The sequence below is a fragment of the Pituophis catenifer genome, unplaced genomic scaffold (genome assembly GCF_029215685.1).
Source record: "Pituophis catenifer annectens isolate HBS135680 unplaced genomic scaffold, rPitCat1.0.hap2 SCAF_1, whole genome shotgun sequence".
NCBI lineage: Eukaryota > Metazoa > Chordata > Lepidosauria > Squamata > Colubridae > Pituophis > Pituophis catenifer.
Window position 1 is genome coordinate 1,447,218 of NW_027256881.1, and position 26,035 is coordinate 1,473,252.

At 44.0% G+C, this 26,035-nt stretch overlaps 1 protein-coding gene across 1 annotated transcript in view; it reads left to right on the forward strand.

Annotated features, from left to right (window-relative positions):
- Window positions 1–11,797: 11,797 nt before the first annotated feature.
- The window catches only part of YPEL2 (yippee like 2), an 82,921-nt gene continuing 68,683 nt past the window's right edge, over window positions 11,798–26,035 (forward strand). The window contains exon 1 of the mRNA XM_070931993.1: window positions 11,798–11,847. The gene's annotated coding sequence lies outside the window, so the exon portion shown is untranslated. The remainder of the gene's footprint in view (window positions 11,848–26,035) is intronic.

Below are 26,035 nucleotides of genomic sequence, written 5' to 3' on the forward strand. Positions count from 1 at the left end.
CAAGGCTAACTCACTATGGCCAACTCACCAGGGCCAACTCACCAGGGCCAACTTGCCATGGCCAACTCATCAGGACCAACTTGCCATGGCCAACTCATCAGGACCAACTTGCTACAGCCAACTCACCATGGCCAACTTGCCACGGCCAACTCACCATGGCCAACTCACCATGGCCAACTCACCATGGCCAACTTGTCACGGCCAACTCACCAAGGCTAACTCACCATGGCCAACTTGTCACGGCCAACTCAACATAGCCAATTCAACATGGCCAACTTGCCACGGCCAACTCACCTCAGCCAACTCACTGTGGCCAACTTGTCATGGCCAACTCACCGTGGCCAACTTACTGTGGGACAAGAGTTACACTAATATCAAAGAAATGGTGGAATAGTATCATGAAAGAAAGGATGCAAAAGGAGGCACAAAAAGAAACGTGAATGGCATAAATTAAAATATTTATTTATTTTGAATAATGAAATTGAATTGTTAAATAGTCCTGCGGTGAGTTGTCCCACACAGTGAGTTGGAGGTCACAAGTTGTCCCATTCTGGTTCTCTTTAGTAGATTTGGATAAATCCATATAAGGAGTCCTCAACTTATGACCACAGTTGAGCCCAGAATTTATGTTGCTAAGTGATAAATTTTGTTAAGTACGTTTGGCCCTCATTTTACAACCTTTCTTGCCACATTTTTTAAGTGAATCACTGCAGTTGTTAAGTTAGTCCCACGGTTGTTAAGTGACTCTGTCTTCCCCATTGACTTTGATTGTCAGACGGTCACAAAAGGGGATCACATTATCCTGGGACACTGCAACCGTCACAACTGTGTACCAATTGCCAAGCATCTGAATGTAATTCACATGACCATGGGGATGCTGCAATGGGCATATAAATGTGAAAACCGGTCCTAAGCAACTTATTTTCAGTGCCGTTGTATCTTTGAACGGTCACTAAACGAACTGTTGTAAGTTGAGGACTACCTGTTCACATCCAGCAGTTTCTTACACTTCCACATCATTTTTGCCACAGAGTCTTGCCCAGTTTTGCTTTTCCGGGTACAAAGCAGGGGTGAAATCCAGCAGGTTCTGACAGGTTCTGGAGAACCGGTAGCGGAAATTTCGAGTAGTTCAGCGAACCGGCAAATGCCACCTCTGGCTGGCCCCAAAGTGGGGTGGGAATGGGGATTTTGCAATATCCTTCCCCCAGGAGTGGGGAGGGAATGGGGATTTTGCAGTATCCTTCCCCTGGAGTGAGGTGGGAATGGAGATTTTGCAGTATCCTTCCCTTGTCACGCCCACCAATCCACGCCCACAGAACTGGTAATAAAAAAAAAATTGGATTTCACTACTGGTAACAAAGTATCCTAACATTACAGGTAGCCCTTAACCTACAACCTTAACAATTGGGAAAGGCGTATCTGTCACTAAGCAAGGCGGCTGTTAAGGGAGTCATGCCCAATTTTACAAGCTCTTGCTGTAAGAGAATCACGTGGTTATTAAACAAATCCAGCTTTTTCCCGTTGACTTTGTTTGTTAGAAGATGGCTGGAACAGTAGCCAAAGATGCTGAGATGTTGAGATACGGTGGTCTGGACTGGAGGATGGCACGAGGTACCTGTGGATACCTCAAAAGTGAGCAGCCAAGAGGATCAAGGACTAACTGGAAAGCTGGAGAAGAGGAGACATAGTACACAAGTAGTCCTCAGCTTACGACAACAATTGAGCCCCAAATTTACATTGCTAAGTGAGATAGGCATTAATTTTGCCCCATTTTACTTTCTTGCCATGGTTGTTAAGGGAATCAGTGCAGCTGTTAAATTATTCGCTGGCTTCCCCATTGTTTTTGCTTCTCAAGAAGGTCACAAAAGGAGATCACGTGACCCCAGGACCGTCATAAATATGAGTCCTCTGGCTAGGGAATTCTGGGAGTTGAAGTCCACAAGTCTTAAAATGGCCAAGGTTGGAGATCCCTGATCTAAAGAACTTTTCATGCAGAAGACAGGGAAGAATTGCTGTTTTTCTAAAAGGCAGGATGGAAAATAAAAAAGGGTTTAAATGCCAGGTAGATTTCAGCTGGTTAATAAGGAAGAAATTCCCAGTGGGAAGAGCTGGAGGTGTTTAAACAGAGCTGTGTTTTTCAGCCTGGGCCCCTTTTAAGAGGTGTGGACTTCATCTCCCAGAATTCCCCAGTCAGCGTTGCTTGTCCCAATTGTGGTCATAGGTCGAGGACTATCAATAAAAAGAAAAGTTCATGTTTGATTTGGATTCTTAGCAGGATCAGTTCATACGTGTTTTCAGCCACAGAAATCTTACTGGGAGATTTTGGGCTAAGCAGTCCTTTCTTAGGATGCTCTGGTCTACCTGTGTTATTACAGAGAAAAGGGCTGAGAGATAGAAAATACAATGTATGCCACTTCTAAGCCCGCCCTGAAAAAAAAAAAATCAGGATATCAATCTACCAAATGATAAAAGAATTGGCATTTTCCACTTTTTAAAGAAGTCGCAATATTTTCATTTGCCACCAGGGGGCAGACCAACCTAAAGAGTTCCTCATTCAATCCCATCCCTGTGCATTAGAATTAATTTGACAGAGAGTATCTCATTTCTTAAGTCTCCATGTGAATGATTTAGGATTCTCTAAAATAAACATGCATTTTTCCTTCAGTTTCCAAGAAAATGCTGCATCTCTCTGAAACGAAAAAGTTTCAATGTGAGGCTTTGCTGGGAGGGAACAGTCCTGCCACTTCGTCACTGTGAGAATAATTTAATTATTTAATTAATTAATTCAATTTATATGCCGCCCCTCTCCGAAGACTCAGGGCAGCAATAGAATAGAATAGAATAGAATAGAATAGAATAGAATAGAATAGAATAGAATAGAATAGTTGGAAGGGACCTTGGAGGTCTTCTAGTCCAACCCCCTGCTTAGGCAGGAAACCCTATACCATATCAGACAAAGGGTTGTCCAAACTCTTCTTAAACACCTCCAGTGTTGGAACATTTACAACTTCTGGAGGCAAATTTATTGGTGATCATCTTCACAGGTTCTGTAAAATTAGCCACCATGGTCTGAACTTATCCAAATGGGATACGGTAAAAGATGGTTAAGAAAACTGGCTTAGGGAGTGTATGAATATAACTTTTATGTCTAATCTTTGATGGTTTTTTTAAAAAAAAAAACTTCAGAGAAACAGAATCAAAAGTGAAACCCTAAGAAATCAGTTTTGAGAAGAATTAAGAAGATGTTGGATAACCGTTTGTCTGAAGTGGTGTAGGGTTTCCTGCCTAAGCAGGGGGTTGGACTAGAAGACCTCCAAGGTCCCTTTCAACTCTGTTATTCTATTCTATTCTATTCTATTCTATTCTATTCTATTCTATTCTATTCTATTCTATTCTATTCTATTCTATTCTACTTTTGTTTCACAGTTTTACCACTAGGCCAAAAGAACAAAAAATCACTGTTTTTCAAGTTTGGCAACTGTCAGATAGGTGCATTTCAACTCCCAATATTTCCTAGCCAGCATGATTATGGAGAAGTTGAAGTCCATCAGCTTAAAGAATGCTGATTTGGGAATTCTGGGAGTTGAACTCCACACATCTTAAATTCATACGGTTGAGAAACATCGCTCTAGAGTGCCTTACAACATTTGCTATCGATGTCCCTAATATTTATATTGTTTTAATTGCCCTTAATCTTCATGGAATCCTTCATGAAAAGAAGGACCAGGGGTGACATGATGGCAGTGTTCCAGTATCTCAGGGGCTGCCCCAAAGAAGAGGGAGTCAAGCTATTCTCCAAAGCACCTGAAGGCAGAACAAGATACAATGGATGGAAACTCATCAAGGAGAGAAGCAACCTGGAACTAAGGAGAAATTTCCTGACAGTGAGAACAATTAATCAGTAGAACAACTTGCCTCCAGAAGTTGTGAATGCTCCAACATTGGAAATTTTTAAGAAGAGATTGGACAAGCATTTGCCTGGAATGATATAGGGTTTCCTGAAGAGTGGTATAGTGGCCTAGAGGTGGCGCTCTCATCTCACAATCAGGAGACTGTGAGTTCGATCCTAGGTAGAGGCTGATATTTCTCTCTCTCTGGGCACAATGAGTGTATATCTGCTGAACGGATCTCTGCATTGGCGACAGCAGTGGTGAAATCTGAACTGGTTTCCTACCAGTTCGCTGGCCGTGCATGTGCAGTGTGCACCAAATGCGCACTGCGCCCGCATGCACATGTGCAGCATGTACCAAAAGGAGGCTTTGGAAGGTAAGTAGAACAGCGACGGGGCGGATCAGCTGTGCTGCGCGGTTTAGCTTTGCTAGAAAGCAGGATTTCCTGCTTTCTAGCAAAGCTAAACTGTGCGGCACAGCTGATCGTCGGAAGTACCAATTGGGAGGAACCAGTAGCTTCTTTAACTACCAGTTTGCTTGAACCGGAGTGAACCGGTACCATTTCACCCCTGGGCGACAGGAAGGGCATCTGGCTATTAAATGCTCTGCTAGCTCCATTCAGTTGCCCAGACTCCACCCCATAAAAGATTATGGGGGTTGTTAAATGATGATGATATAGGGTTTCCTGCTTGAGGGGAAGGGGGTAGGACTAGAAGACCTCTAAGGTCCCTCCCAACTCTAATTCTGAGTACCATCAAGCTTTCACAGCTTCAAAAACCCTGAATACAACACAGTATTGTATAGATTGGAAACATGCAGAAGAGGCCTTAGTTAGACAGTAGATAGACAATGTCTAAAATGACGATGAATGATGGTTTATATTCCCTTCCATTGAAACCTTGGATGTTCAGCCGCCAATATATTATCTCAATCCCTGTCATTCTGTTTCCCCGTGATTCTATTCTGGGGCCTAAAAAGGAAACCCAAACAAAAATCTTTATTCTGGATTCTTGTGTAATTTTGGATATTTTTACAGTCTTCACTTTCAGCTATAAGGAGCGGCCCACCAAAGGTGCAAGTAAAATTAAAGAGAGCAATTCTTTTTTTTTTCAAGCCACGCATAACTGATATTTCTCACTGTGGTGAACCGAGTTAGCAAACATTTAACTCCCCGTCAAATTCAGTGGGTAAACTCGGATGTACCGGAGGTGAGAAACCGCTAGCCACAAGCTGTATTTTTAAAGCTTGTGCTTCCTGACTAGGATATTTCTGTACCCAACTCAAGTGAAGTTCGCCTACCAACACAACCATTTTTGACTTGGGAACGGAAGGGCCCAAGCTTAAATAAAGTTTAGAGGTAAACAAGCTTACAGTTTACACATTTTCAGGACAAAAACTGCTGCATTGGTGCTTCTAAAAATTCTAAAACTCTAAATATTACGAGAACAACCAGGATTTGCAAGGACATTTACCTGGTGTAGGATTTCTGCCTCCCTTTCTGTCTTCCAGTTGTCAACTTTTTCTGTTTTGTTTCCACTGCAATTATCTGCTTGAGAAGCTCTTGACTTCAAAGTCAGCATTCTAGCTCTGCGTTGCTCCGAGGAAAGGGCCGGTGTGGTTTGTCAAAACCAGATTGTATCTTAATACAAAAACCGCAGAGCTGTTTTCCCCTCTGGCAAACGTGAAAAGGGCTCGTGGTGACATAAACGAGAGCTCAGGAGATGAAGTTCTTGCTTTTTCTAAGTTTCCGTGCTTGCAAAACTTGTTGTTCTGGCTCAGTCGTTGGGTTACTACACGCTGATGACCTCCAGATGTGCTGAATTTTAAATTTTTTATCTATCCGGTGCATCTGGAGAGGACCAATCTTGATTTACATCAGGGTTTTTCAATCTTGGACATTTTAAAATGTGTGGATTTCAACTTCCAGAATTTCCCGGCTGGCATGCGAATGTATGTCTGCACATCTTAAAGCATGCTGGCTGCAGAAATCTGGGAGTGGAAGTCCACCCCTCTTAAAGTATGTTGGCTGGGGAATTCTGGGAGTGGAAGTCCACCCCTCTTAAAGTATGTTGGCTGGGGAATTCTGGGAGTGGAAGTCCACCCCTCTTAAAGCATGCTGGCTGGGGAATTCTGGGAGTGGAAGTCCACCCCTCTTAAAGTATGTTGGCTGGGGAATTCTGGGAGTGGAAGTCCACCCCTCTTAAAGCATGCCTGGCTGGGGAATTCTGGGAGCTGAAGTCCACCCCTCTCAAAGCATGCTGACTGGGGAATTCTGGGAGTGGAAGTCACTCCTCTTAAAGTATGTTGGCTGGGGAATTCTAGGAGTTGAAATCCACTCATTTTTAACACATGCTGGCTGAGGAATTCTGGGAGTTGCGATCCACAAATCTCAAAATTGCCAGGTTTGAAAAATAGTGCTCTAGCAGATCCTGCACTGAGGAGGGGGTTAGTCTAGATGACCTCTGAGATTCCTTCCAAGTCTTGAGATAAACCACTGCGTGCAATGTACCAGTGGTTAGATTCATAACGCTGAAAATTGAAATCGAGTACCTTATCTGATTTATATTTCTCCTTTTTTTGTGGAAATGATGGTATAGATACAGTATTGGTCTGTACAGATAAAGAGAATATTTCTAGCTCGAGGTTGAACTGAGGGGATGCTGATACTCTCTGAGCTGTTTTCTTGCAGATGTTTTATCAGAGTTTCTTGCAAAAATCAAATCCAGAAGCACACATGGATAACTGATTCAGCAAGATTCATTAATTTCTCTTTATATACATAATAACAGATGAAGTAAGTTTTACAATACCAATAGTTGATTCTTCTTCAACGTACTGGTTTCAGTTTCAATTCTCAGCACAGACTCAGAAGCTGCAGACTAAGACACACCCTGGCTCCAGTCTGGCTGACATAGTTGCTATGCCTATTCATTGGCTGACTTTGTTACCATGTCTCTGCCAGTTCATGAATAATCTGACATTTCATTACCGTACTAGGTAACATCATCAGTGCTAGAATGGAATGGGGTTTGGAAGGAGGAGGAGGAGGACTGTGGGGTCCCTTGATGGTCTCTGAGCTGGGTTTTTTTCTTGTAAACGTTTCATTACCCAACTAGGTAACATCATCACTGCTAGAATGGAGTGGGGTTTGCAGGGAGGAGCGGGAGGAAGAGGGGGAGGACTGTGGGGCCCTCTCAGCTTGGCGGTTTGCTTGCAGACGTTTCATTACCCAACTAGATAACTTCATCAGTGCAAGGATTTTGAAGGCTGCGGGAAATTCCTTCTCAATTTTGCTCCCCACCCACCCGCCCACCCTGCCAAACTTCTTCTATTCACTCCAGCTCAGCTCCTGGAAGTTCAGAGTTCAGCTTAAGCTACCTGCCTACGCTTTTGTCCCCGATTCAGCTATCTTTGCAAAAGACAGACATTCCTGAGTAAAGATAGACAGGTCTTTCTAGGTGAAATTCCTTCCTTTTAGGCCATGCCTTCTTTTTAACAAGCTCTCTTCTAAACTCTGTGTTGGGAGCAGGTTGGGAAAGTGGGTGAATGGTTGGACTCCTTGAGAAGAATGGAAGGACTGGTTCACATGACCCAAAGGCATAATATAATAATTGCGTAACAGAGTTGGAAGGGACTTTAGAGGCCTTCTAGTCCAACCCTCTGCTCACTCAGGCAGATATGTTTGGTTTACTTTGATTTGTAAACTCTAGTTTATGGCCCAGTGTTTGGTGTCAGCTCAGCCAACCGACCTTCCTAGGTTGGACTAGATCAGGGGTCCCCAAATTCTTCTACCCCTTGACCCTTGCATGCAATTTAGTTATTAATTTAATTATTAAGTTACTCAATATTTAGTTATTAAGCTGCTTAAGACCAGCTGCCTGCAATTACTGCAGGGTTCGAATCTCGCCAAGGCTCAAGGTTGACTCAGCCTTCCATCCTTTCTAAGGTAGGTGAAATGAGGACCCAGTTTGTGGGGGCAATAAGCTGACTTTGTATAAATATACAAAAGGATGAAGGCTATTGCTGAGCACATTGTAAGCCGCCCTGAGTCTTCGGAGAAGGGCGGCATATAAATCAAATTAAAAAAAAAAAAAATTTCAAATCGTCCGTTGACCTGCAAATATTTATTATGGGAAAATAATTTGATAAATGCGCTACTTTGACCAACAGGACTACAAATAATATTAACTAAAGCCAAAGGTGCTTCTTTCAGGAGGCAACTGGACTTTCTTTTTTTTTTTTCCTTTGAAGATGTTTCGCTTCTCATCCAAGAAGCTTTTTCAGCTCTGATAGTATAGTAGGGAATGGAAGGTGCCAGAGCTGAAGAAGTTTCTTGGACGAGACCGTCTTTCTGCCACCAGTAGCCTCCCACCGGCCAGTCCGCTCCCACAGAGAGGGTCTCCTCAGGGTGCCATCGGCCAAATTATGTCGGCTGGCGACACCCAGGGGGAGGGCCTTCTCTGTGGGAGCCCCTGCCCTTTGGAATGAACTGCCCCCAGAAATGCGTAAGATCTCCGATCTCCGTGTATTTCGCTGTGCCCTCAAAACCTTGTTGTTCCGCCAGGCCGGGCTATCAATGTAAAGATTTTAATTGTTTTTAAATATGGGATTTTAAATTTGGGAGTTTTAAAGTTGGGCCAATTATTTAATCATTTTAATAATTTTTAAATTTTGTCTGTCCTTGTGCTTTTAATCAGGCTGTACACCGCCCTGAGTCCTTCGGGAGAAGGGCGGTATAGAAATAAAATTAATAAATAAATTAAATAAAGAAATGAATGAGAAGTGACACGTCTTCAAAGGAAAACAAGAAAGCCCAGTTGCCCCCTGAAAAAGCACCTTTGGGACAGCCATGACCTGGATGATTGAGAATCTCTACAGAGTATTAACTAGATAACCTGTGACTTGGTGGATTATCGTTTCAGAGATATAACTAAGATTAGGAGAAATTTCCTGACAGTAACAACAATTTATTTACCTTCAGAAGTTTTAGGCGCTCTTAAGAAGAGACTGGACTGCCATCTGTCGGAAATGGGGTAGGGTCTCCGGCTTGGGCAGCAGTGGTGGGTTTCAAAATTTTTCACTACCAGTTCTGTGGGTGCGGCTTGGTGGGCGTGGTGTGACTCGGTGGGTGTGGCTTGGTGGGTGTGGCAGGGGAAGGATACTGTAAAATCTCCATTCCCTCCCAATCAGCTGGGACTTGGGAGGCTGAGAACAGATGGGGGCGGGGCCAGACAGAATTTTTACTACCGGTTCTGTGGGTGTGGCTTGGTGGGCATGGCTTGGTGGGCGTGGCAGGGGAAGGATACTGTAAAATCTCCATTCCCTCCCCACTCCAGGGGAAGGATACTGCAAAATCCCCATTTCCTCCTGATCAGCTGGAACTCGGGAGACAGAGAATAGATGGGGGCAGGGCCAGGCAGAATTTTTACTACCGGTTCCCGGAACTACTCAAAATTTCTGCTACCGGTTCTCCAGAACTGGTCAGAACCTGCTGAAACCCACCTCTGTTGGGCAGGGGGTTGGACTAGATGACCTACAAGGTCCCTTCCAACTCTGTTAATCTAACAAAGTCCCCGGGGAAAACCAGGTTTGTGTAACGACCGTATGATTCACTGAAAAACTGCCGTGATTTGTTTAACAACCGTGGCAAAAAAAAAAAAGAGAGAGAGAAAAGGTCGTAAGATGGGGCCAAACTGCCTTGCTTAGCCGTCAAAATGTTGGCCTCCATTGCGGTCGTAAGTCGAGGACTATCTGTACACAGCTCTGATGTGGCTGGGCGAAAACCGAAAGGAGATCGCGCTGCTAACGTGGCCGGAGGCAAAAGGGAAATTTCTGTGCTTCAAAGATGAGTATTACCATTGGTGTGTAAAATGTCAAAGCCATGTACCGAAGAAAACTCGATGTTGTCAGAATAAAAATGTCATGTCCAAACATTGACTTTCTGGGAATCAGCCATCTGCAGGGGATTGGAAAAGGGTCACTTCACATCAGAAGCACAGCATCGGATCTCCCTTCCAGGCAAGGCCATCCATCCTCAAGCCCAACAAGGAAGCCATCATGATGGACACAGCTAGTCCTCAACTTACGGCCCCAATTAAGCCCCAAATTTCTTTTGCTACAGCAAGACCGTTGTTCACTTTCGTCCCCTTTTATGACCTTCCTTGCCACAGTTGTTGAGTGAATCACTACGATTGTTAAAGTGAGCAACACAATCATTAAGGGAATCTGGTTTCCCTTTTGACTTGGCTTGTCAGAAAGTCGTAAAAGGTGAGCAACTTTAAGAGGGGTGGACATCCACTCCCAGAATTCCCCAGCCAGCTTGCTTTAAGTGGGGTGGGCTTCCACTCCCAGAATTCCCCAGCCAGCTTGCTTTAAGTGGGGTGGGCTTCCACTCCCAGAATTCCCCAGCCAGCTTGCTTTAAGTGGGGTGGGCTTCCACTCCCAGAATTCCCCAGCCAGCTTGCTTTAAGAGAGGTGGGCTTCCACTCCCAGAATTCCCCAGCCAGCCTGCTTTAAGATGGGTGGACTTCCACTCCCAGAAGTCCCCAAGCAGCATGCTTTAAGAGGGGTGGGCTTCCACTCCCAGAATTCCCCAGCCAGCCTGCTTTTAAGAGGGGTGGGCTTCCACTCCCAGAATTCCCCAGCCAGCATGCTTTAAGAGGGGTGGGCTTCCACTCCCAGAATTCCCCAGCCAGCATGCTTTAAGAGGGGTGGGCTTCCACTCCCAGAATTCCCCAGCCAGCATGCTTTAAGACTGGTGGGCTTCCACTCCCAGAATTCCCCAGCCAGCATGCTTTAAGACGGGTGGACTTCCACTCCCAGAATCCCCCATCCAGCAATGCTTTAAGACTGGTGGACTTCCACTCCCAGAATCCCCCATCCAGCAATGCTTTAAGATGCACTCCTCTTAAAGCATAGGGAATTCTGGGAGTGGAAGTCCGCCCATCTTAAAAGCCGCTCCCTATCCCAAAGCAAATAAGTGGAAGATTTTGCTGCTACAAAATAACAATACATTTAAGTAGATAACACAAACACGCGCCCCTTTCCTCCCTCGGGGCTTGGAAACTCATCCTCCTATCCCTCGTGTCAGCCATTTCCCCCCCCCCCCCACACACACACCGTGTTTTTTTTTTTTTTACCAAAGACCCCCTCCAATAGGCTCCCCAAAACCAAAAGCCAGCCTTTCTTCATCAAGAAAACCCCAAAAAACGTCAGTTCTGACGACGCGTGGAGCCCCCCACCCCATCCCCTCAGGCTGGTATCGCGTGTAAAGCGCGGTCGTGGGAATGTTGCGCGTCTATTTTTTCTGAGGGGAGAATTGAGAAGATGCTTTTGAGGACGGGGACGCGAGTGCCAACCAACCCCTCCGTCCTCCCGAGGGGAACCTCAGCGACCCTTCGGGGGAGAAAACCCCGCCTGAGGGGACGTGAGGGGGGGGGGGAAGAAATCTCGGGGTCGCTTTAAGGCGCCCCTCGCTCCGTTTGTTATCCTCCCGCCCGCCTCGCATGCTGGCGAGGCCTCCGCGCTTCCCATTGGCTGCCGGGGCCGCCCAGCTGTTGCCTTGCCCTCCCAGCTGCCTGGGTGGGGAGAGGGGGTTGGGAGGGGATGCCTCCCTCCGCCCCTCTCCCTCTTCCCCATTGGCCCTTCTCTCCAGAGCCGGCCGCCACCTCGCGCCCAACCCGCTGGGTGTTGCTAGGTGCCCATCCGCCACGATTGGCCAGCTCACCTGGCCATCATAGGGCTAACGTGGGGAGAGGAGGGGTCGGGAGGAGGAGAAGAGAGGCGGGCCTTCCCCGCCTCCTATAAAAGGGCAGGGAGTCCCGGGGAGCGGAGCCAGAAAAAGCAGGGGCTGCTTCGGGTGTCGACAGCTGCAGAGCTGGAGGAGGCTGGCGCTGTTCGGGGTACCGTCCGCCGTCTACCTTCCGCGGGCGGCTGCAGACGGTCCCGCGTTGGGCAGGTGAGTCCGGCGGCCGGGATGGAGAAGAGGATGATGATGATGAAGGATTTTTTTTGGGGGGGGGTCGTGGTTGCAATTGGGGAAGGGTTTAGGAAGCGCCCCGCGGAGGAGCGTTTTGGGGTGCTCGCCTACCCGGCTGCCTTGCAAGCCTGGGCAATGTTTGGGGAGGGAGGGGGAGATTCTCCGGCGCTTGGGCCGGGAAGGGTCTGCTTTCCCCTGCAGCGATCGCAGCTGGAGCGATGCCCGGCGGAGCGCCCCGCGTTGGAGAAGCAAGCGACGTGACGGCCCTGTCCAAGCGCGCTGTTCCCCCGACTGGGTTGGCTGGGTTATCCGGCGCGGCGTCCTGGCTGGCTTCCCCTCCGCCGCCGCCTCCCGAGGCGTCTTTTCGGCTGGGCTTCCTGTCTTTCCTCGTAGTAACTCCGGAGTAGCTGCGATCGGCTTACTCCGGAGTCACCCCGTTTTGCACCCCACTCTGCGTTTGCATCTGAGCTCCGAGGTTCCAGCCTCTCTTCTAATCTCCCCACCACCACCAACTCCTTTGAGAAGTTTTGGAGGTGTCTTGACTGCTCTTGGCTTTGGAGGTTCTCTTTTATCCTTCCTCTTGCTTTTGAGCTCTGATTTGGTTTCTTGCTGGTTTTAAAGGGCTGGGGAGAGACTGGCTGGCTGGCTAGTTGGTTGGGTTAACAAGTCTGATCAAAGGAATCCTTTCTCTTGCTGACTGCCAAGTGTGAGGCTGATTATGCCAACCGGAATAACCAGAGTTGGAAAGGAACTTGGAGATCATCTAGTCCAACCCTCAAGCAGGGGGATAACAGAATAAAAGGGTTGGAAGGGAACTTGGAGGTCATTTAGTCCAACCCTCAAGCAGGCGGATAACAATAAAAGGGTTGGAAGGGACCTTGGAGGTCATCTAGTCCAACCCTCAAGCAGGCAGATAACAGAATAAAAGGGTTGGAAGGGACCTTGGAGGTCATCTAGTCCAACCCTCAAGCAGGCGGATAACAGAATAAAAGGGTTGGAAGGGACCTTGGAGGTCATCTAGTCCAACCCTCAAGCAGGCGGATAACAGAATAAATGTGTTGGAAGGGACCTTGGAGGTCATCTAGTCCAACCCCCTGCTCAAGCAGGAGACCCTATACCATTTCAGACAAATGGGTCTCCAGCCTCGTCTTAAAAACCTCCAGTTGTTGGAGCACCCACAATCACTGCTTGTCTCCTGCGAGCAGCTTGTCATCTCAGCTCTTGTCCCCAATTTAGTAACCAAAAATCTATTTTATTAATTTATTTTATTACATTGACGTCCTTCTCGGCATTACGGAAAGGAAGCTCATGAGTATAAAAAGCACAGTCGTTTTCAATCTTTATTCAGATTCATTGTATTGTGCATTGGCTGCCTTGTAAACGTGGTTCTGGGGTCTTCCATCTCTGTAAAAGTTTGCCTGGAGGGTTTTTAAAAGCTTGTTTTCATTCTTTTTCACCCTTTGCTGAAGAGTAAATGGAGCGGTATATTCAATATACTTGGGGTTTTTTTTTTCCCCCCCAGATGGGAAGGGAGAATTTCATTTTTTTTTAAATTCAGGCCTTGAGGAAAAGGCTGTGCTTTTGAAATGGAAGTAACTTTTAACAGTTCATTGTCTCCTAACTCAGTTTGTGTGTGAGTGCTTTGCAGGAGAAGAATTGGGTTGATTGTTCTAAAACACCTTTTCCAGATGACACATTTGAATAAAATGTGTTAGCTGGAAAAGGTGTCTTAGATCAATTCTAAGCAGAAGCTGCAGCTTGCTAAGTAAATAACCAAAATTAACAAACACAGTTTCTTGGAAAAGATGCGAGCAGATTTGATGGTAGTTTCTGGAGAAAAAAAAATACGTTGGGTGCAGGGAAGAGTAATCTAATAGTAAAAACACTCTTTCTAAACAGTGTTTTTATTTTTGCAAGGCTGCAATCCAAGCAAGCAAAAAAAAAATTCATCCAGAGTTCCATCAGTTTGCATTTATATGGGTGAGATTTACAGATTAACAGAGTTGGAAGGGACCTTGTAGGTCATCTAGTCCAACCCCCTGCCCAATCAGGAGACTCTACACCATTTCTGATCGATGGCTGTCCAGCCTCTTCTTGAAAGCCTCCAGTGATGAAGCTCCCACAACTTCTGAAGGCAGCTTCTGTTCTACGGGTTGATTGTTTCTCACTGTCATAAAATTTCTCCTTATTTCTAGGTTGAATCTTTCCTTGTTCAGTTTCCATCCAATATTCCTTGTCTGGCCTTGGAAAATAGCTTGACCCCTTCCTCTCTGTGGCAGCCCCTCAAATATTTGAACACTGCTACCATGTCTCCACACTGGTCCTTTCATATCTTTGGACAAAATTCTCTTTTTAAAAAAAAAAAAAGCAGCTAGCTGTACTGTTTTTAAGCACCCTTGCAATCTTCAAGATTGCATTTGAGCAGGTTTGAAGTTTCCAACCTGCTGTGCAGCAGGGGTTCTGTAGTCCACCCCTGGCTCTTGCATCTGTGATTCCCTGACTGGCTGGCTGCTTGCAGTAACTCCGGCACTGAAAAAGCTTATCACTTCCTAACTGTATTATTATTTTTTTTACTCTCTTCCTCTCGCCACCCTTCTCGCTCTTCAGCAAAGCATGTGACTGTTTCTATTTATTTATCAGCACTGCTGGTTGGGTTGCTGGAAGTGGGGTCCTTTTATTTGTTGATAATGTTTATTTTCTGGTGCTGCAAAGGGAACCAGAAAGGAGGAGGATGCCGCCTTCATTTGTGTGCAGCATAGAGAGCCTGCCGTTGGACAGTTTTCTAATTTATTTTGGTTTTTTTTTTGTTTTTTTAAATGCAATTTGACTTCTGTGTAGGCAGCTGGCCTTAAACTGAAAAGGCTGTTGAAAGATGCGTTTTAACTAGACCGGTCCAGCAAATCAAATTTAGTGCATTCTCACAACTCATCCATTACTCTGGTTCAAGCATTACATGATCTGTAAATGTAGGGCAAAATTGGGGGGGGAAATTGTTTTTTTTTTTCCAAATTCAGCTTCTAAAGATAATCTATCGGAGGTCCTTAATTTACAACTGCAAATTATGGTGCTAAATGAGACATTCGTTAAGTGAGTTTTGCCCCATTTTATCATCTTTCTTGCCTCCGTTAAGTGAATTATTCCAGATGTTAGTCACACGGTTGTTAAGGGAATCTAGGCTTCCCCATTGCTTTGTTAGAAGGTCGCAAAAGGGGATCACATGACCCCAGGACACTGCGACCGTCGTAAATATGAACCAGTTGCCAAGCGTCTGAATTTTTATCACAGTTAAGTGAATCATTGCAGTTGTTAAGTTAGGAGCTCTGTTGTTAAGTGAATCTAGCTTCCCCATGGACTTCGTTGGTTAGAAGGACGCAAAAGGAGATCACGTGACCCCGGGACACTGCAACCGTCGTAAATATGAACCAGTTGCCATGCATCTGAATTTTTATCACAGTTAAGTGAATCATTGCAGTTAAGTTAGGAGCTCTGTTGTTAAGTGAATCTAGCTTCCGCATGGACTTTGTTGGTTAGAAGGACGCAAAAGGAGATCACGTGACCCCGGGATGCTGCAACCGTCATGAATGTGAGTCAGTTGCCTTAACACAGTGTTTCTCAACCTTGGGAACTGGAAGATGAATGGACTTCAACTCCCGGGTGGACAGGAAGTGACGTTTTTTTGCTGTCCCCGGCCGCCAGAGAAGTCACTGCACTGTCCAGTCTCTTCTTAAAAACCTCAGCCGGTTCGGATCGGTTCACCTGAACCGGTAGCGGAAATTGTGGTGGCCCCGGCCACCTGCCTTGGCTCTATGCCATCCTATTGACTAGTGCATGAAGCAAGAAGGTGCGCGCAGGCCAAACCATTAGCATCATGTGAATCCCACTGCTTCCTCCAATGATGGAGCACCCACAACTTCTGGTGGCAAGCTGTTCCACTGGTTACTTGTCCTCACTGTTAGGAAGTTTCTCCTTAATTCCAGGTTGCTTCTGTCCTTGATTAATTTCCATCCATTTTTTCTTGTCTTGCCTTCAGGTCCTTTGGAAAATAAATGACCCCTCCCCTCTTTGTGGAAGCCCCTCAAATATTAGACCACTGCTATCCTGTCCCCCCTAGTCCTCCTCTTCTCTAGCCATACCCCAAGACTAGGGGTGTCAAACTCGATTTCATTAAGAGCTGCATTAGGGTTGTGTTTGACCTCGGAGGGCCGGGGTGGGTGGTGGGTGGCCATGGCAGGCGTGACACGGGACTCGTGTCGGGGGCACCTGTGGTGGCCAAGTGCTAATGCAGGACTTCTCACTCTCATTCAGGGTGGATAAAAATCAATGATTTTTTTAAAAAAATAAAAAAAAATCAGATTTTTTTGATTTAAATCGGATTTTTTTGATTTAAATCGGATTTTTTTGATTTAAATCGGATTTTTTTGATTTAAATCGATTTATTTTAATTAAAAAATTTGGGGTAAAAATCTATCGTAAGAGTTTTCTATTTAAGATACATAAATAATTTAGTTTATTCAGCATGAAATGGAGCTTAGTTATGTAGCAGGAGGCTGTATGTTCTGCAACACTGGGACTATCGGTGAGTCAACAATGGGTAAAAGGAGTAGCAGAGATGACAGTTGCTCTTTAAAAATTATGATTTAAATCGAGTTGATTTAAATCAAGCCTTTTTACTAGTGATTTAAATCATGATTTAAATTGTGATTTAAATCAACTCGATTTAAATCAAATCCACCCTGCTCTCATTATAAACTCCTTCCTTCCTTTTCTTCTTTTTCCTTCCTTCCTTCTATCCACCTTTTTTTCTCTCTATCCTCCTTTCCTTCCTTCCCTCCCTCCCTCCCTTTTCTTTTTCTCCTTTTTCCTTCCCTCTTCCTTCTCCTTTTTTCTTCCTTCCCCTCTTTCCTTATTTTTCCTTCCTTTCTCTCTTCCCATTTTCCCTTCTTTTTCTTCATCTTTCCTCTTTCCCTTTCTCCTTTCCTGTCCCTTCTTGCCTGCTCAAATGCAAAAGGGGAAACATTTCTCCTTTTGTTTTGTTTTCAGTTTGTTTTGATAGACCTCTGCCTTGAGTTTGACACCTCTGGTCAAGACAGTGGTTGCCATGATGATGGGGGTGGGTGGGTATTTATTGGGTCTTTTATTTGGGATTTTACTTCTGTAATCCGACCGCAGTCACTATAAGTACTGCTGTTATAGATTCTCTTAACAATGTATTATTGACTAGAGTCACAATCTGTAAAATGAGTTTATCAACCCCGAGCCACCTTCGTTGCTTTCGGTTTAGTTGGTTTTATCTGTGGCTTAATTTGAATGGGGGCTGGGGGAGGGTTTTCTGCCGTTAATTTCAATTATATAACTGTAATTGTCCTGGGGCATTCTGCTGTTTTGACCCTAAACTGCCCAATGCAGTTGACAGAAATTGAATCAATCCAAATTAATCTTTGAAATGAACTATGTTCAGAATGCATGTTCTCAGTGGTGGGATTCAACCAGTTCGCACCTATTCGGGAGAACCGGTTGTTAACTTTCTAAGCAGTTCGGAAACCCAGTTGTAGGAAGAAATCTTATTTTTTTTTTTTTTTCCCATTTTACAGGGCTAATCCTGTAAGGAAGGCAGGAAGGAAACATTCTGGTGGTGTTTCTAGCCTAATCTTTATTGCCCTGCTTACAGAAACTGCCTCTCTGGTTTAACCCTTATTACATTGTAACAGCTAAGGCGAAGCGCCCATCGACGTGAGTGATGTTGAGTTGGCCATGCCCACACGGTCACATGACCACCGAGCCACGCCTACCCAGCTGGTCATAAGGGCAGAGAACTGGTTGTTAAATTATTTGAATCCCACCACTGCATGTTCTGTTATTTATCTCCCCACCCCCGCTGTGGTTTACTGGACACTGGATCACAATTGATCCCAAAATTTCTGTTGCTAAGCAAGACACTTGTTGAGCGAACTGTGCACCAATTTACGACTTTCCTCGGCCACATTTGTTAAGTGAATCACTGAAGTTATTAAATTAGTCACATGGTTGTTAAGTGAATCGGGCTTCCCCATTGACTTTGCTCATCAGAAGGTTGTAAAAGGGGATCGTGTGACCCCAAGACACTGCAACCGTCATAAATATGAGTCAGTTGTCAAGCATCTGAATTTTGGCCATGTGACCATAGGGACGCTACAATGGTTGTGTGAAAAACAGTCAAAAGTTACTTTTTTTCAGTATTGTAACTTTGACCGGTCACTAAATGAACTGTTGTAAGTGAAGGACTACCTGTACTTATTTTCCAATATATTGGCAGTGTTTCTCAGCCTGGGTAACAATTTAAGATGGGTGGACTTCAACTCCCAGAATTCCCCAATCAGATTACTGGCTGGGGAATTCTGGGAGTGGAAGTCCACCCATCTTAAAGCAGGCTGGCTGGGGAATTCTGGGAGTGGAAGTCCACCCATCTTAAAGCATGCTGTCTGGGGAATTCTGGGAGTAGAAGTCCACCCATCTTAAAGCATGCTGTCTGGGGAATTCTGGGAGTGGAAGTCCACCCATCTTAAAGCAGGCTGGCTGGGGAATTCTGGGAGTGGAAGTCCACCCATCTTAAAGCATGCTGTCTGGGGAATTCTGGGAGTGGAAGTCCACCCATCTTAAAGCAGGCTGCCTGGGGAATTCTGGGAGTAGAAGTCCACCCATCTTAAAGCAGGCTGCCTGGGGAATTCTGGGAGTAGAAGTCCACCCATCTTAAAGCAGGCTGCCTGGGGAATTCTGGGAGTAGAAGTCCACCCATCTTAAAGCAGGCTGCCTGGGGAATTCTGGGAGTGGAAGTCCACCCATCTTAAAGCAGGCTGGCTGGGGAATTCTGGAAGTCCACATACCTTAAGATATATGGAAGTTAAAAAACATTGTCCTAAATCCTTAGGAAAATTAAAAAAAACATTGTTCTAATACATACACAGCTGGGATTTGTAAACCAGGACTGATAGTTGAACTTTGCATAAATACTAACCATCATGGCCAGTTAACCTAGTAGAAGAAGTAGATTGTTTATCATCACTTTCCTAGCTTATGCTGCAGAAGAAACAGCAAATTTAGAAGATAATACTGTAGTTTTTTTTTTTTTTTTGATTTATATGCCGCCCTTCTCCAGAGACTCAGGGCGGCTTACAATGCTTAAGCAATAACCTTCATACTTTTTGTATATTTTATACAAAGTCAGCTTATTGCCCCCACAAACTGGGTCCTCATTTCACCTACCTTAGAAAGGATGGAAGGCTGAGTCAACCTTGAGCCTTGGAGAGATTCGAACCAGCAGAAATTGCAGGCAGCTGTGTTAATAACAGGGTGCGTAGACCACTGTACTATCAAGGCTCAGTTGCAGCTCAGGGTTGAACTGTGGGGTCCTTGGGGCTCTCTGAGCTGGGGTTGTTTTCTTCCAGACGTTTTATGACCCAACTCAGTGACATCATCAGTGCTAGAAGGGAGTGGGGATTGCTCTCTGTTTATATACAGGTGACTTGCCCTGCCAGTGCAATTTACCGCACTCAAGACAAACAAGCCAACAGTAAACAAGCTAATGAAGGAACTGCCAAGAACACTCCCACCAATGCTGAGGGTGGCAGGCTAGGATAAATAAACAGAGCAAACCTACTCCCTTCCAGCACTGATGATGATACCTAGTTTGGTAATGAAAGGTCTGCAAGCAAACAGTCAGGCTCAGAGAGCTCCAAGGATCCACAAAGTGAGACGGTTGTTAAGTGAGTTTTGTCCCATTTTATGACTTTTTTGCCACAGTTAAGTGAATCACTGCAATTGTTAAGTTAGTAATTCCGTTGTTAAGTGAATCTTGGCTTCCCCGTTGACTTTGCTTGTCAGAAGGTCGCAAAAGGTCCAGGACACTGCAACCGTCATAAATATGAGTCAGTTGCCAGGCGCCTAACTTTTAATCAAGTGACCCCCCATAGGGATGCTGCAACGGTCACAAGTGTGAAAAATGGTCATAAGTCGCTTTTTCCAGTACTGCTGTAATTATGAATTTTGGTCACTAAATAAACTGCTGTATGTCGAGGAATATCTTATAAATTAAAATAAAATAACATCATATAAGTTCCGTAAAAATAATTTTTTTTAAAAAAAGGCACCAAGGAGAGGAGTTTGGCTTGTGATCATCTCCAGCTTTGTTTCCTGCCATGTTGCACAGTAGGGAAAAAAATGCAAAAAATAAAATAAAAACTACAGATAGTCCTCGATTTACAATTCATTTAGTGACCATTCAAAATTATGGCAGCACAGGAAAAACTGATTTAGGACCGTTTTTCACATTTTACGACCGTGGTGGCATCCCCGTGGTCACATGATCAAAATTCAGACGCTTGGCAACTGACTCGTACTTATGACGGTGGCAGTGTCTCCGGGGTCGCATAATCCCCTTTTGCAACCTTCTGCCAAGCAAAGTCGATGGGGAAGCCAGATTCACTTAACAACCATGTTACTAACAACTGGAATGACTCACTTAACAACGGAGGCAAGAAAGATCATAAAATGGGACCAAACTCACTTAACAATATCTCACTTAACATAAAGGTTGACTCAGCCTTCCATCCTTTCTAAGGTAGGTAAATTGAGGACCTAGTCTGTGGGGGCAATAAGCTGACTTTGTATAAATATAGAAAAGGATGAAGGCTATTGCTTAATGCATTGTAAGCCGCCCTGAGTCTCCGGAGAAGGGCGGCATATAAATCAAATTTAAAAAAAAAAAAAATTGGTCTCAACGGTGGTTGTAAATCAAAGACTTACCTCTATTCTATTCTGTTAAGGCAGTGTTTCTCAACCTTGGGAACTTGAAGATGAATGGACTTCAACTCCCAGAACAGTTACAGGAGCTGTGCATGGCTAGGCAAAGTTAAAGTCCACAAGCCCTTTTTTGTTTTAGAAAAGTTTTTTATTTATTTTTTTCAAAACAAACACACACACAATACATTTTTTTCTGAACAGAGTATTGGCTGAGTCAAAATTTGTACAGCTTATATAGTTTTCTCCAACACAATTTATATATTTCACTTTTTGTCATAATATTCTTTCTCTCTAATTTTTTGTTTGATTTTCCTTCCGTTTCTTCTGGTATATAACCAATATTACCATTTGCCCTAATCTTTACACTTGGTCACAGGGTGGATTTGATTTAAATCGAGTTGATTTAAATCACGATTTAAATCATGATTTAAATCACTAGTAAAAAGGCTTGATTTAAATCAGCTCGATTTAAATCATAATTTTTAAAGAGCAACTGTCATCTCTGCTCCTCCTTTGACCCACTGTTGACTCACCGATAGTCCCAGTGTTGCAGAATATACAGCCTCCTGCTACATAACTAAGCTCCATTTCATGCTGAATAAACTAAATGATTTATGTATCTTAAATAGAAAACTATCTTACGATAGATTTTTACCCCCAAAGTTTTTTATTAAAATAAATTCAATAAAAATCAAAAAAATCCGATTTAAATCAAAAAAATCTGATTTTTTTGATTTTTTAAAAAAAATCATTGATTTTTATCCACCCTGCTTGATCAGTTTTTCTTCCCCCCCCTTGACTTTTTCCAAATTGAAACCCTTTAATTTAAAGTCGATCATTTTTCTAAAACCTAACCCTAACACTAAATCATCTTATTCAAATAATTTCCCATTGCTCCCTTTTCACAACGTATTATAGTTTCAGATATTTTCCCTATATTCCATTATTCCAATTATAGATATTAATATACATACAATTTTACATATATAACCCATTTCCACAAGTCTTAAAAGTTGTGAAGGTTGGAGACCCCTGCTATAGCTGTTGTGAGCCCCACTTCCCCGCAAGCAGAAAATTAGCCTTGCAGGAATGGCTTGAGAGACATTGGGCTCTAGATTCTTTTCCTGGGTGAGAACATTTTTTTTACGGAGAAAGCAAATCCGCTTGTGTCCCAAATAACACAGTTCAGTTGGTCTGCTGCGGCTCGTTCTGAAGTAGACTGCTATAATCTAATGGCCATTTAGCAAAGCAATTGAAATGTAGGTGTCAGACTTCGATGCTATCTCAAAATAAATTTCCAAACTGCCAATCTTTTAAGGAAATCTTTTCTTTAATTGAGCACAGCCACCGGATCATGACTCGATGCGGACAAGACTGACCTTTTGCCCCCCCAATCCCTCCCTTTCCGATCCCCAAATCTCTGCTTCTCATTGGCTATCTTCCAAGTCATTCTTCAGACTTCTTGTCTCGTCATTTCCCAGGAATGTCCCCCCCTCCTCATTTCCACGACAACCCGACTTCAAAGGGATTTAGCAGGCAAAAGTTCAGAGCTTATCTCTCTCTCCTCTGCTCTCTATGCCAGCGTTGAAACGCTGACAGTAGGTCATGCTTTTGACTTGGCTGTTGTAGCATCATTGCTGACTCTTTTAGTAACCTTCTTCCGGGATGATTTATCTCAAAAGACCACACCTGGAATAACTGCATCCAGTTTTGGTCACCACACTATAAAAAAAGGATGTTGAGACTCTAGAAAAAGTGCAGAGAAGAGTAACCAGGATGATGAGGGGACCGGAGGCTAAAACATGCGATGAACGGTTGCAGGAACTGGGCATGGCTAGTCTAGTGAAGAGAAGGACCAGGGGAGACAGGAGAGCATCTTCCAATATTTGAGGGGCTGCCAAAGAGAGGAGGGGGTCAAGCTATTTTCCAAGGCACCTCTAAAGGTCAGACAAGGAATAATGGATGGAAACTGATCAAGGAGAGATTCAACCTGGAAATAAAGAGAAATTTTCTGACGGTGAGAACCATCAACTCATGGAACAGAAGTTGCCTTCGGAAGTTTTTGGGAGCTTCACAACTGGAAGCTTTTAAGAAGAGACTGGACTGCCATCTGTCAGAAATGGTGTAGGGACTCCTGCTTGGGCGGGGGGTTGGACTAGATGACCTCCAAGGTCCCTTCCAACTCTGTTAAGCAATACCCCCAACCAAAGAACTACCAAATCAGTAAACAAGCAGCTTCATCAAAGAACCATCAAGATCATTCCCACCAACGTTGACAGGCAAGTCACATTTGTAAACAGGGAGCCAACCCCACTCCCTTCTTCTAGCACTGATGGTGTTACTGAGTTGGATAATAAAATGTCTGCAAGGGAACGACCAAACTCAGAGAGCACCAAGGGGGACCCCACAGTCGTCCTCCCCTTCTTCCTCTTCCTCTTCCTCCACTCTTCAAAACCCACTCCCTTCTAGCACTGATGATATTGTCTAGTTAGGTCATGAAACATCTGCAAAAAAAAAAAAAAAAAAAACAGCCAAGCTCAGAGAGCATCAAGGACCCCACAGTCTTTTTCTTTTTCTTCTTCTTTCTCTTTCTCTTCTTCCTCCTCCTCCTCCTCCCCCCTCCTCCTCCTCCTCTCTGCAACCCCAACTCCCTCCTAGCACTGATGATGTTACCTAATTGGGTCATGAAACGTCTATTTATTTATTTATTTATTATTAATTAGATTTATATGCCACCCTTCTCCGGAGACTCAGGGCGGCTTACAATGCGTTAAGCAATAGTCTTCATACTTTTGTATATACCTGCTTAGTAGGGCTTTCGCCCCCCCCCGCGGTGTTCTTTTTTATACAAAGTCAGCTTATTGCCCCCACAATCCGGGTCCTCATTTTACCTACCTCGGAAGGATGGAAGGCTGAGTCAACCTTGAGCCTGGTGAGATTTGAACTCGCAGTAATTGCAGGCAGCTGGCAGCTAAGTGCTACTTTAACAGCACTTTAGTCTGCTGCGCCACCAAGGCTCTTCTCAAGAAAATCGCCAAGCTCAGAGAGCACCAAGGAGACCCCACAGTTCAACCTTGAGCTGCAAATATTCTCTTCTGTCAGAATTTCAAGGATCAGTTGGTTTATTTTCCTGGTCTTCTCTTTTTTTTTACTAGCTAGCTTTTATGACGCTGCAGAAAGCAAGGTCTTTGTTTAAAAAAAAAACAACAAACCCAGCTTGGTTTCATTGATCAAGGCAGCGAGGTGCGTTTCGCGAGGTTAAATCTCTTGCGTTGCATAAGATCCATTTACCAAGTTGTAAGGATCTCTCTGCTTCTTCGCCAAAGGGAGCATTCAGAACGGATTACCAGATTACATGTTGGCCCCACTCCATGCGGCAAAACGGCTTCAGGTTCTCCGCAAGAAATGAACTAACCAGTCTTTAACCAGGATTTTTGGTTAAACCTGTGCTTAAAAGCATGTTGTGGCCTTTTAAGGACAGGTGATTGGCTTCTTTCTTTCTTTTTCTTTTTTTCTTTTTTTTAACGAATGTGTCATTGTCCATTAAACAGTGTGTCGTCTGGGTGCAAATGTGCTATTACAGTCAAAATTTACAGTGTTGGTTACATTGATAATAATTCTCTAATTTTACAATAATAATAATCAGCATTATAACTCTATTCATTTCTCCCTCTTAACATATCTTCCACTGAAAATATATTAGATATAATCTTAACAATAATAATAATAATCATATTATTTACATCTCTATCTTAACATATGTTATGTATTTCACTGATCTCCATTTATTACTCCATTTACTTCTATTTTTATTCTCCAACCATCCATAAAATAACTCCCATGTCATGTAACATTCAGTTTGTTCTTTCTCCTTTATAGCAAGCGTTAATCTGTTCATTTCTGCACATTCTAATATTTTCCTAATCAGGTCCTCATCCGCAGCAAATCTCGTTGATTGGCTTCTGAGTGGGATTCAAGGTGTCCTCAGTGGGAAATGGGTAATTTTAGGCAATGATTGAGGAGTTCTTTTTTTTTTTATCTTATCTTTTTTATTTTGTGTAAATAACCCGAGACAGAAGCCAGCTGGGTGGCCTTGGGGGCATTCCCCCCCTCTCTCAGCCCCAACCCACTTCACAGGGTTATTCTTATGGGGAAAACAGGAGGAGAGGAAGGTATGTTTTGGATATGTTCGCCCTTGAATTATTTGTAAAAAAAAAGAATAAAGGTGGGTTATAAACCTTTATTATTTTTTTGTTGGTGCTCCAGCACTGGAAGTTTTTTTTAAAGAAGAGACTGGAGAAGATTTGTCTGAAATGGGATAGGGTCTCCTGCCTAAGCAGGGGGTTGGACTAGAAGACCTCCAAGGTCCCTTCCAATCCTGTTCTGTTCTTTCCTGTTCTGTTCTGTTCTTTCCTGTCCTGTCCTTAATCCAGGTATTTCTATTCTAATGCAGAGAAGGACTAGGGGTGATGATACTCTTATTTTTTTATTTATTTATTGGTTCGATTTATATGCCGCCCTTCTCCGGAGACTCAGGGAACAGATGCCAATGAAGGAATGTGTTAATTTGCATGTCATCTGGCCAGAGATTCTGTTCCAAGCGAGGTTAGTGTTGGTGGAAGACAGGATGCTGGTTTGATCTTGGCTTAGTTTCATGAGATCGAGCCGGAAATTAAATACGACTGTGTTGAGACTATAAACTGTTACGTGGTTCATTTTGCTTTTGGCTTAGTGCCTTATGAGAAACCAGGATGGTGGTGGTTTATCCTATGAACTAAAGTTCAACAAATAAGGCTTTAGTTAGTGCAAAGTATAACTCTCATTGTTTATCTATATATATAAAAGCGAAAACCACTCACACATTAATCACGAAATCTCCAGAACCGTAAAGCTTACAAACTTGAAATTTGTCACGTATGTTCCTCTTGGCTTCTAGGTGCTCATTAAGAAAGGATTTTTTGAAGTGATCATGAGAGGATTAGTATTTCCTATATTATTATTAACACGCTCTGATGCTAAGGAGTTCTACTTCCCCTCCCCACCTGAAAGGAAATATGATCCAAATGCAAAACACAAGCAGAGGAGAGGAGTTTCACTTTCAGTTGTACTTTCACAGCAGCAAGCAGCTTTACTACAGAACAGTTGAGCTAAGCCACGCCCAGCCTACTTCCTGTCTCCTTCTTGCTCACACAGCAAATACTGTTTCCAAACACCCCTCAACTCCCTCACACACTGACAGGATGCTAGCCAGATGAATACCGATCGATACTGCGGGCTGGGATATTCTGCTCCCACTCCCCCTCTGTTCCAACTGCCAGTTTCATAGCGAAGCACGGGCGTCCATCTAGTTTTTTATAAATAAATAACTCAAGACTCAAGAGATGGCATTCGC